Consider the following 12,523-nt stretch of genomic DNA (forward strand, 5'->3'; position numbering starts at 1 on the left):
GGAGGAGTCGGACGAGGGGCCGCGCGCTGGTGGGGACGGGGCGAGGCGCGCGGACTCGCCCGGGCTCCGGGAGCCGGTCTTGCGAGGGCAGGAGGCCTCCCCCCGGACGCCGGCCCCTTTCTGCTCCATTTGCGAGAACACTCAGTACTCTTAACCTCCTGGCCTCCGGTCTCTGGTGGGCTTTCCCTCCCGTTGGAGCATTCATCCCGGAGCCCCCTCCCCTTCCCTCCGCGCACTCCTCCCATAGAGGCGGTCCCTGCTCTGCGAGGTCTGCCGCCCGGGACCTGGAGGATGCCCCTGGCTCGCAGGGTCTCTGCCCCCGTGGGAAGAGACGCAGAAATTATCCGGGCGGACTTTGATCCCCGGGGTGGCCCCCTAGAGCAGTTCGATCGACAGGCTGACTCGTGGGCAGGCTGTTTAAACCACTCCTCCAGATGGTTGCAACTTTCTCTCCTTCGCCATCGCCTCCTGCGTGTTTGTGCGTTATCTTCTTGAGTGCAAAGTAGGCTGCTGTTCTTTGACAGGGTTGTGGGTTTTGTGGGAAATAGCTACGTAAAGGTTACTGCAGACACTCACCAGATCGGTTACAATTGTTTTCTAAGTTTTCTGGCTTCTTGCATGCATGTGTGCCGCCACCAGATGTAGCAGTTACATAGCTAGTAAGGCACCGGGGTGCTTTTTGACTAAAATTTCAACTTGCTGTATTTAACTTTAAGTATACAACATAAAATGGAATTTGGGAGAGCAAGCATTTATGGGGGAAGAATAACTGTGCATCGAATCTCGTTTAACGCTCTTTTGTCTGGAAAACGGGTAGCGGTATTCATCAGCAATTGGTAAATGGGTTGTTCACTCCCAGTTGTCTCACACAAGGAGATTATAAGCACATTTAAAAACAACAAAAAAAAAGTCCAACACCCCAGTAAATCTTTTAAAGAAACGAAGAGCTTCCATTTCTGTAGGAATCGGTGGAATTAATTTATTTTTGAAAATATCTGTCCATATTTACTACTGAGAGCTTTGACAATTGTTAATCAAGTGTTTTGTGCCCTGAATCCAGTGGTTCTGGCATAGCATTCTTTGTCATTTTGTTCCTGTGAGCATGTGTGAAAGTGACAATAGGCTCAAAGATTGGCATGAATATGCTCTAGAAAATTCAGGGAAAGGTTTGATTTGTGGCATCCATTAAACATGGCCACTACATTGACAGACATTTTTCCCTTTCATTTCACTCCTAACACTGATTTTCATTATTAGAAAAGATGAAAGCTTATTCACTGAGGGACTGAAATTTAAAACAACTGATTTTTTTTTTTTTGCACTTGAAAATTTTAAATGAGTATTTTAAAACGTATTTTATAAATAGAGTCAGGATTTTTTTCTTTTGACATTTTTCCGTTTGTAGTTTCATTAAAATGTGTAATGATAGTGTTGTGAGTTGAGAAAGACCATTCTACTACTTTTTAAAGACTGCAGTTTTTATCATTCACTTACTCATTTGTATAGTGTTTATTGAGCCTGTACTATGAGCCAGGACCTGTACTGGGTATTGAGGACAAAGTGTTGAGTAGTTGTCTGTTGACATCTGTTACAGGCTGAGAATTTAGGAGACACAAAATCTAGAATGTGAACTTCTGAGGCAACTTCCACTCTGTTAAGCTTCTCATCGGTATGCACTCTTTCTCCTCAGTTCTTTTCCTGATGTCTGAAAAAACTTTGAGAGGTTGGAGTAATTTAGCTTCAACCTCCGAATAACCAGAATTATTTCCACGAGTTTAATTTGCACTAGGTATTTTGTAACTTATAGTGTCATGAAATAAGACTGTTTTTGTGAAAGTGATAGTTCACACCAAGTACTTTGTGTGTGTGTTTGTGTGGGTGCTGGGGATTAAACCAAGGCCTTGTGCATGCTAGGCAAGTGCTCTATCACTGAACTATAAACCCAGCCCTCACACTAAGTACTATACTTTATACTTGTAGGACCACAGGGGATAGTTCTTTTTGACTCAACAACCTGTAAGTTAACACTGTTAATCCTCTAGGATTGTATATTCATTTTGAGGATTGGAGCTGTATGCTCACATTTCACTGATGCTAACAGGAATTGTATATATGAAATGAAGTTTCGCCTATCAAGATGGAGTTTTGTTTTGTTTTGCTTTTTTTTGTCATTTTGAATACAAGGTCTCGCTGTGCAGTTTAGGCTGGCATTGAGCTCACTTTGTAGCCCAGGCTGGCCTCGAACTCGCAGCGATTCTCCTGCCGCAGCCTCCCGAGTGCAGGCCTTACAGGCGTGCGCCACTACGCCGGGCTAGATGGAGTTGTTCTAGTGAAATCCTAGTTTTTATTTTGATAAATGTTTATTAGTGCCTTTGCAGGTATGTGTGTTAATATGTCACATAAATTGATGAAATTTGAGAGCTTTTGAATTCAGGTGACTGCTGTGGTACTAAGAGCTTAATGGCATGTAAACGTACTGAATGTATCAAAGAGAGAACAAACTTTGTTTCTTGAAAAGTTAAACCAGTTTACAATATAGTAATAGAGAAATGTAAACTTAAAAGAGAGACATATGCATATATGTACCTGTATAAATATATTTGTGGTCAGTTCCTTTTAAGCAAATTAACTTTGAAAATGAGTTAAAGATATGCCATAAATAACTGTAAAAGTTACTTATTTGGAAATTTTCACATATTTGAAACAAAACAGATTATTTTTAATGCTATTTTGACTTTCTTCCTTCTTTTCTTACCTAATTCCTCTTATTAATTTGATTTTATTTGATTTACAAATAAAATACAGCTTTAAATATTAAAAGATTTAGGGATGTTAGAATTTAGGAATTTGTATGGTTTGTTTGTCAGTGATGGCAAACCGTTTAGAGCTTTCAGTAGTAGCAAACAGCCAGTGGCAGCACACATGCCGTAGGTTCACCACCACTGGAATAGACGTATTTTCATTTCTCCGGGTCTGAAAGCTTTTTCTTTATTAACCTTGAAGTTTACTTAGAGGTGTTTAGCAGTTGTAGTTCTAGATTTTGGTCTTTTGAACCTGTAATCTCCATTCCATTTTGCTTTGTCTTCTATAATCCTGTGGTTAAAGTGGGGAAGTAAGAAATTAAGTAAATTTTCAGTCAGTTTTAATTTGTTGAAGTCTAGGAATCTAGTGCCATTTTGGCTAGATAAGGAGATGAGTTTTTGGTGTTTTTTTCCTCTCTTTTTTTATGTCAGTTCATCAGTATTTTTGAATAGGTTATGGATAGAAGTCATTTATTTGCATTTTCTTTCCACTTCCATCTTGCTAGCTATGAATAATTTGTTGTACTTTTTTGTAATAGTGGAAATAGTTTGGTCCAAAAGGTGGCATTACAGTACAATTAAGCTGCTTTCTTTTTCCACATTTGAAGGCTGCATCTCTAAGCTAGAAGAATTAAAGTACTGTATGAATTTGAGTTGATTGAGTACCTGTAGGGAGATGTTAAAAATAAAAATATACCAGATGGTTCTGTAGGCCTTTACTTTGTTGAAATCACTAGCTAGCTAGGCATGCTAGACCAAGCCTAAAATCCTAGTGCTCTGGGAGCCTGAGGCATGAGGATCACAAGCCTAGCCTGGGCAGTTTATTGACTTAGTGAGACCCTGTCACCCCAAAAAGGGCTGGGGATATAGCTCAGTGGTAAGGTCCTGGATTCAGTCCCCAGAACCTTAAAGACATAAAAAAAAAAAAAAAAAAAAAAATTACTAGAAGAGGACAGTTATATAACTAAGACTTCTAGATCTGGAAATCTCATGGAGAAACAGGCTGTGGTTTAGCTTGTTTTGTCTCAGGACCCTTTTATTCTCAAAAATTGTTGAAGGCCTCGAAGAGATTTTGTTTATGTGAGCCATTGACTATTAATATTTGCTGTATAAAATACTAAGAATTTTAAAATATTAATTTATTTAAAGAGTATTAACCCATTACATGTTATTTATATAATGAATATGTATGTTCTAAAACAAAAAATTAGTGCAGCTAGTGGCATTATTTTATAGTTTTTGCAAATAACTTTAAATTCTGGCTTACTAGAAGACAGCTATATTTTGCTTCTGCTTTCAGTCTGTTTTGATATATATTTTGATTGAGATATGTGAAGAGAATCCACGTTCATATAGATAGGTATTTGTTTTTTTGTTTTGTTTTGTTTTTTTGGTCCTGGGAATCGAACTCAGGCCCTTGCGCTTGCCAGCAGGAGCTTGTGCCCCTGAGCTATATCCCTGGCCCTACCTATTTAGAACAGGAAAAATTTAATAGCCTTTTCATGGTGTTCTTTTCTGATACTACACCCAAAATTAACAAGTAGCAATTTTTAAAAAAAGGTTACTTGACAGCGTAGAAGTACTTTGTATATCAAAAGTGCCTCCAGAACTAAAGGAAGTCTGTGGATCCTATATGTAGCTCAAAGAGACTGAAAGGTGAGAGACACATGGCTGTCTTCAGATACATGTATCAAAAACATGAAAGTGCAGAGGAATGGATTAATTCTCCTTTGTTAGAAAGCAGACCAGCAGGTGATTGGGAAGGCATAGACTAAACTCAGTGTAAGTTTGCTATTTTTTTTTTTTTTTTTAGTACCAGGAATTGAACTCAGGACCTTGCACTTGCCAGGCATGTGCTTATGCCACTGAACTATATCCCTGGCCCCAGTGTAAGTTTTGATAAGAATATAAGAACCAAGGCCAAGGGTATAGCTCAGCAGCACAAGCGCCTGCCTGACAAGTGCAAAGTCCTGAGTTCAATTCTTGGTACCAATAATTAATAAATAAATAAATTAAAAAAAAAATTAAATTAAAAAAAAGTATAAGAACTATATAGCAACTGGATTTGCCCAACATGGAAAGAAGTACTTAGTTGTAACAATTTAAAGCAATAAACTACATAGCCAGACCCTGTCTCAAAAAAAAAGAAAGAATTTAAAGCAGTTTACAGGGACACTTTTGCGGGGAGGTGTATATAAATTGTAGTTCTTATATTCAGTGTTACTAGATTTAGCAATTGAAAATCCTACCTAATTTAAAAATGTAAACATTCTTTAATTCTTTTAAAAATCCCTAAATATAGTTAAACTACTTATATATCCATTAACTATTTTGAAAATTCTCTTGTCAGTAGTATGAAACTATTGTTGACTTTATTACTATTTTGCATTTTTATTGGACTTTTCCTCTAAGGATTTGCCTGTATTTTCTGAAGTCAACAAGATCAGTCTTCTTGAAATGTTGCTAAATTCCCTGTGAAATGTAATAGCTTTGAAGACATTTTAGGGAATCAAATGCTGTTTAAGATACAGTTTAGTAGAGTTGTAATATATTTGAACACAGAATTTTAGAATACTATGGGGGGCTGATTTTCAATTTAGAAAGGGAAACTATAAACACAGTCTTTATTTGTAATTGTTTATATGATTTCAGATGTAATATGCTTAAGCTTTTCTAATGTTTTTAAAGCTAGAGTTGAAAAAGAGGAAACATGGAGTGGAAGTGTTTAAATTGCTGTAGAAAGTATTAAGATGCAGTATGTATATGTATCAGTAGCCCATGGTTATTCATGACATAGTACAAGCATACACTAATAATTTAAAAATTGCTCTCATGTTTAAAATAGATATTAAAACACCTTAGATATAAAAAGAATTTTAATCTTTGTCTTATACGCAGAATTGCTCTTATAATGTTTATCATTAGTTATAATCCATGTTTTCAATTTGATATAAAAGAATCTCTTCTCTGAGTTGGATTTTTAGATGGTGGGAAGTTAGGCATAAATTCTTGTAACTTTCTTGAGGTGCTATGTGACATCTAGCCTGAAATTTTGTGTGCTTATTGCATTTGGATTTAAAGCTTATTTTTGTGGACAAGCCACAGAAATAAGTCATTTTGTTTCATAACTCCTTCATGCTCGTTCATAATTTCTAAGGATTTTAGAATAATTTAGAAAAAGTGTTATGAGGTAAGTGAAGCAGTATGGTATAGGTGAGAAAGTGATTACTGTTTAAGTATATTTTGCCAGTAATTTCCTCTATGACCTTGGGCACATTCTTATCTCTCTGCTTCAGTTTCATAAAATGAGAATTATGGAGCTGGAAGGTACCATGGAAGCAGTCTGTATGAATTTACAGTGTTTTACAGATGAGGAAGCCTAGGTAATTTGTCTAGGTTTTTACTGTGAGAAAGTTGGGACCCAAATTCAATTTTTAAACTCAGGTTAGTGATTTTTTTCATTATACTTTGCAATTTCTTTTCATATATAAAAGATGGGGTAGAAGTAGAGGCCTTGAATGTGGTGTTATGGATAACAGTAAAAATTATCAAATTTATTGAGTTTACATATGTTAATGCATTTAATCATAACCTTGTCAGGTATATTCAGTTATTATCCTCATTTTACAGTTGAGGAAACAAGCGTAGAGAAGTAAAATACTGTAACTTCCTCAGTGTGACTTAGAGTAGTAAATGGTAGGGCTGTAATAATTGTAGGCTGTAGTAAATGTAGGGCTGTAATAAATGGTAGGGATTTAAAGTAGATCTGTATATTTTAATCACAAGGGTGTGTTGCTTAAAATGCAGTGTTTTTGCTGAGTGTGGTGGCGCATGCCTATAATCCCAGCACTTGGGAGGCTGAGGCAGGAGGATTCCTGAGCTGCATAGCAAAACCCTGTGTCAAAAAAAAAAAAAAAAAAAAAAAAAGCAGTGTTTTTTTTGTTTGTTTGCATGTGTATTTTTTGGGGGGGAGGGTACTAAGCATTGAACCCATGGCCTTTGAATTACATTCCCCTTCCCCCTCTCCCCATTTTGAGACAGGGTCTCACTAAATTATATTAAATTACCCAGGCTGGGCTTGATTTTGTGATGTTCCTTCCTGTCCCAGCCTCTCAGAGTGCTGGGATGACAGGTGTGTGCTTCCATGCCCAGTCTGGAAGTTTCTTTTTGAATAATTTTTTGATTTTCTTCAATGTAGTCTTCTGTACTTATTCAGGTTAACTAAACATGTGTACTTTTTTTTTTGAGAATAGTGTTATATGTGAGAAGATTAAAAGGAAAACTCCCAAACCAACCAACCAGCTCTCCAAGCCAAACAACCTAATTTAGAAAGCTGTACCAGCTGTGCAAATCTTAACATCTCATTTTTAAGATGTTTAGTCCCTTTATAGAAATTATTAGTATACACTAATGAAAAGTTTTATTTTCATGTTTGATAATCTAATTTTATTATTTTGGCCTCATAAGCTCTGTGGGCCATAACAAATAAACATTATAATTTGAGCAAAGAATTTTGTATCGCCTGTACAAGAGCAATTTCCTTGTTCTGGAGGCTGTATAACCTGATGGATAAGACTCTGAATAAAGTTGTGATTCTTTATAGTACATCTTTGACTCTTAGTATTTGATATAGGAAAGGAAAAGACTCTTGATGTGCAGAAGTATTTTTAAAAACACTTAGTTTTAATTCCTCTATTGTTTCCAAAAGAAAAAGAAAACCCTTTGCTAACATGTATTGTATAGTAAATCTAATGAGAGACAGAGAGAGGAGTTGAATGGATTGGTAGGAATTCAAAGCAAGGAGTAGAAAGATATTTAGAGCAGACCCAGGTTGGTAGTTTGTAAATCTTGAATTAAATCTTCCCATTGTGACTTCATTATTGAACCTGAAATTTTGTGAATTTCCGGCACATCATACTTATATTTAATAAAAGTGGTTAGATATATTAGAAGATATATTAGGAAAGCTATATTAGAAAGCTATATTAGAAAGCCAAATAAATATAAATGGTATTTTAAGGGTGACTTGTAACATTTGTTCCTCTTTATTCCTATATGTACTATATTGTTAAGAATTGGGTGTACTAATCAATGTGTCTTTCCTTGTAAACTAGCTGGAGACAATGACAGAACTTCCTTTAAGTTTAAAATTTTAAGCTTTGCTTGGTAGGAGCTGCTGTTGTTAAATGTGATACACTGTGTAATTTCATGGTTTCTGACTTGCCACTATGTATGTGTTTCTCTTTTGATGATGAATGTAGTGACACTGGGAAAGTCCAGGGGTTTGCAAGAGGCTAATGGTTTTCATCTAGTCTGATGAAACCAGAGGCATGTTTTAGAGTTTGTTTGTTTTCAAAATAATGTGTATTTACTTTCTTAAAATGTATAATTTTTCTTTTTTCTTTGTTCAGACTTTTTGGTAAACATTAGTTAATCATATGGTTTAGTTAACTTTATACATCTTTTTATTTATTTTATTTACTTAAAAATATGTATACCTAACTAATCCTAAGTGCTGTTTCTGGCACTGTTTTTTTAAATAGTAAGTTGTTTATTTCTAACAATCATATGAAGTAACTACTGTTATTATCTCTGTTTTACAGATGAGGAAATTGATGCATAGAGAGGTTAAGTAATGTACCCAAGAACACATAGAAAATATAAAATAGAGCCGGAATTAAAAATGGACTCCTGAGCGCATGCGTAACAGTTATTCTGTTATGGCAATGTTCTGCTAGATGGATGTACTACAATTAAGCATTTTTCTTTAGCTAGTGTGTTAGTCATGCTTCTTTTGGTTATATGTGTTCAAATCTTAAGATGGCTTTTTTTTTGAGTTACAAAATAAGTTTATTGGTTCATGGAAATTGTCAGTGGAGGAGGGAATGGCTTTGAAAACAACTAGATCTAATATCTCAGATAATGTCAGTGGGTCTCTCAGTCTCCTTTATGGGTTTTTCTAGCATCTTGTTTCTGGAGCCCCTGTAGCTTAGCAACCACTTGAACGACACCTTTTCCTTCTTAATGTCCATATGTCAATTCTCAGTTGATTCTGATCTATTTTGGTTGTCTTAACCACTCATTGGGACCTGGGAGATGATAGCAAGCAGTTCTGTTGAAGCTATATGGATTGAGTGAGTTGGTGTTTTCTGAGGAAGGGATGATGGCAACCCAAAATGACAGTTATAGGGAGTCATTTAATTTGTTTTCTTTTTACTTTTTATTGCTATTAATGATGCAGTGACTGAGAAAAGCTTTTTAAAAGACTAGATGCAAATAAATAAATAAATAAATAAAAGACTAGATGCTCAGTGATGGAATTATCAATGCAAAGAATATAAAACAATTTGGGGACTTTTGATACATGCTGCTGTACTATTTTTTTGAAGATTATAGTTAGCTCATCCAGTAGCAGTGGCTTAGATGGGCATGTATTTATAAGCCACATAGGTTCAGCCTATCCTAGAAATACGAGGCTTGAGTAATGTTGCCATGCTTTGCACTAAACCGAAGAGTTGCAGCCTTGACACTGAATACCTAATCCAGTTTGTCAAATGCTTTATTATATTTTCTTTGAGTAGTTACTTATATTCATTGCATTTTTAAAATCTTGTTTTTTTTAATTTTGGGGTTTTTTTGGGGGCAGGGCTGCTTTTTGAGACAGAGTCTCACTATGTAGCCCAAGCTGGCCTCGAACTTGCAGCGATCCTCCTGCCTCAGCTTCCTGAGTGCTGGGGTTATAGGTGTGCACTACCATGCCTGGCTAAAATTTTGTTCTATAGTTTTATTTATTTATTTTTTTTCTTTCTGTTTTTTTCCTGTACCGGGAATCGAACTCACGACCTTACGCTTTCCAGGCAGGCACTATGCCGCTGAGCTAAATTCCCAGGCCTATAGTTTTATTTTTTGAGACAGAGTCCTGCTGTAATTTAGTCCAACCTGGCCTGGAACTCCCTAGGTAGCCCTGGCTGGTCTGGAACTCTTGAACTCCTGCCTCAGCCTCCCTGTGTGCTGTAATTACAGTCACATTCAGGTTTATTTTGTAGTTTTAAAGAACAAAGCCAAAAGGCTAGTAACTGGCAATACCCTGCCAGCCCCAAGGCCCTTCCGCTTTCTTCCTAGTGTCTCTTACTTTTCTAAACCTACTTGTTAGCATTTTATTAGTCGTGCAACATATAATGATTTGATCAACAGATCACTTGTGTAACCCAGTAAGATTATACTCCGTTAGCCCTCTTAGTGTGTGTAATTGTATGAGGGTTGCACAGGGCCTAGATGCTCTATGGATGCATTTCTTAGAACACCCCTCCATTAAATGGGGTGTGACTGTTAACTTTTTGGTTATTGATACCATGTGCAAGAAACATTATTACCTAGGAAGTTACTAAAACATAATAGTTTCAAACACATACTTTGTGTTGAACCTGGGTTCTGATTGGGGTTTTAGCATTTAGCCTTAGTTAATTTACTTACTAACCTCTGAATGGCTAGATTTTCTTGTTTGTAGGATTGGATTACAGTAATTTGGCACCTCACCAAGGTCATGGGAATTAAATGAGAGAAATGCATGGGATATTAACTGGATATGTGTTTCAACTACTGCTGTTCTGTGTGGATGTAGTGATATTTTAGAATTTAAGTGTGTCTTCTGTTTTTATATGGTGAAGAATAAGGGACAAGTACTATCTGAATAAAAGTTTTGTATAGGCAGAGCACACTTGTCTTACATGGATTCTTTGGCTAGCTGAAGAATTCTAGCAGTTTTATCTGACACAGACAGACTTCAGATGCTCTGAATTACTACTTTCATCATTTTAGTTCCTGTAATTTTCTTTGGCTTGAGAGTTGATCAGATTTATGAGATGCAGTTACATCATTTAAGCATCAAACACTAGATGAGGATTAGTAATATTTACACTTTATCTTTGGTATACAGAAATAAACTTTTTTTTTTGGTGGGTACCAGGAATTAAACTCAGGACCTTGTGCTTGCCAGGTAGGCACTTGTGCTGCTAAGCTACATCCCCGTCCCCAGAAATAAGCTTTGAAGCAATATACTGCAAATTTTAAAGGGGGCCTGATTGGTTTCTTTGTGCTCATATTTGTAATTAGTTTTTTATGTGCACCAGGTGCTTAATTGTGTTTACTAGTGGGTGTGTAAGCAGTGTGGCAAGAGGGTTAAGACTGTGGACCTGAGTTTGTATCTTTTTTCCAAACCTTCTGGTTCCTGTGCCCTTGAACCTGTTAATTGCTGTTAGTAATGACAGTCGTGTGTGGGTTGGTGAATTTTTTCTTTTGAGAAGGAAGGTAGGAACAAAAATAAGCTAGTATATGGAGTCATTGAAAAGTAACTTTAACATACATTTCAAAGGTTTAATTTACTGAGGTAAAGAGATATTTTCATGTTGTTTAACATATATTGTTGTTTTTCCAGTGTAGTAACTGGAACTTTAAAGTCTATTATTGCTTGTCAAGGGTGAATCAGTTGTCAGAGCTTTAGAGTTTTATAGACTTTACTGCCATAGTTTGTTCATTCAACAAATATTTTTTGGACCTGGAGCCTATTACTGGGGTTGTGGCTTGTGTCTAGATCCCCCCAAAGCCTCTTGCAGTCATTGGGGGGGGCTTTATCTGAGGTAGCTGAATATAGAATGTGTGATTAAATTCATGGTGCAATGCTAGGATTAAGGGTGCTAGGACTAAGAGTGGCTGATTTAATAATCAGTTCATTGATTGATTTGGTACCACCCTAGTCCCAGTGGCCTGGATATAATGTAAGGAACCGAAAGAGGCTTATGATGTCTCTTGCTTGCTTTGCTACCTTTTGCCTGCCATGAACTGTTTTTGCTCTGCAGTGCCTGTCTGTCGTGCCAACCTGCCTTGAAGACAGCTGATCATGGCCTGAAACCTTTACAAACTGTGAGCTAAATAAACCTTTCTCCCTCTTTAACTTTGAGTGTTGGGTATTTTGTCTGAGCAATGAAAGAAAAGTAACTAAAACAACTGGAAAAATGAAGATACATAAGATATAGTTTAGTTCCTGCCTTCTAGAGCTTGATTGCAGTCTAGTAAGGAAGACTGATTTACAACATACAGTTCATTGAACACCTTTAAAAGGTGAATTCAGTAACAGTCTGTGAGTTGCCAGTTTTCAACTTTTGATGTCAACAGGTGCATTAATATATAGTTGTAGCATATGCTATAGCAAGGTGTTATATTCATTGATCATTTGTTTGCTAGAAATAAACTTAAGCAAAACATTTATTAGTAGGGTATAGGGATGAGTATCTCTTAGAGCCTCGTTAGGCTTCAAGTGCTTCCCAAAGAAGGGAATCACAGTTTTCCTCCAGTTTAACTGCTATTAAAGAGGTACCTCATTTTAGTTGGTATGTTGTTGGTGGTAGTGGTAGTTGCTAGTGAGATATAATTAATATTTGTATTATATTAAAATCTCCCTGCCAGTTTTTCTTGCATTTCCTCCAAAATATTTTTTTTCCATTTATGTATTTTTGATGGCGTGAAGTTTTATACTTCTTTTTTTCTTTTTTGAGACAAGGTCTCCCTATGTAGTTTAGACTGGCCTTGAATGACTGTGTAACCCTGGCTGGCCTCAGACTTGGCAGCAGCCCTCCTGCCTCATCCTCCCAAGTGCTGGTATTACAAGTGTGTGCCACCAGGCCCAGATTGTTTTATACTTGTTTTTTTTTTTTTTTTTTTTTTTT

At 36.5% G+C, this 12,523-nt stretch overlaps 1 protein-coding gene across 1 annotated transcript in view; it reads left to right on the forward strand.

The window, feature by feature from the left end:
• The first annotated feature begins 481 nt into the window (after positions 1-481).
• The window catches only part of Tlk1 (tousled-like kinase 1), a 145,845-nt gene continuing 133,803 nt past the window's right edge, over positions 482-12,523 (forward strand). The window contains exon 1 of the mRNA XM_005393240.2: positions 482-502. The gene's annotated coding sequence lies outside the window, so the exon portion shown is untranslated. The remainder of the gene's footprint in view (positions 503-12,523) is intronic.

Source organism: Chinchilla lanigera, unplaced genomic scaffold, assembly GCF_000276665.1.
Source record: "Chinchilla lanigera isolate Chin_1 unplaced genomic scaffold, ChiLan1.0 scaffold00048, whole genome shotgun sequence".
In the NCBI taxonomy this organism is placed as follows: Eukaryota; Metazoa; Chordata; class Mammalia; order Rodentia; family Chinchillidae; genus Chinchilla; species Chinchilla lanigera.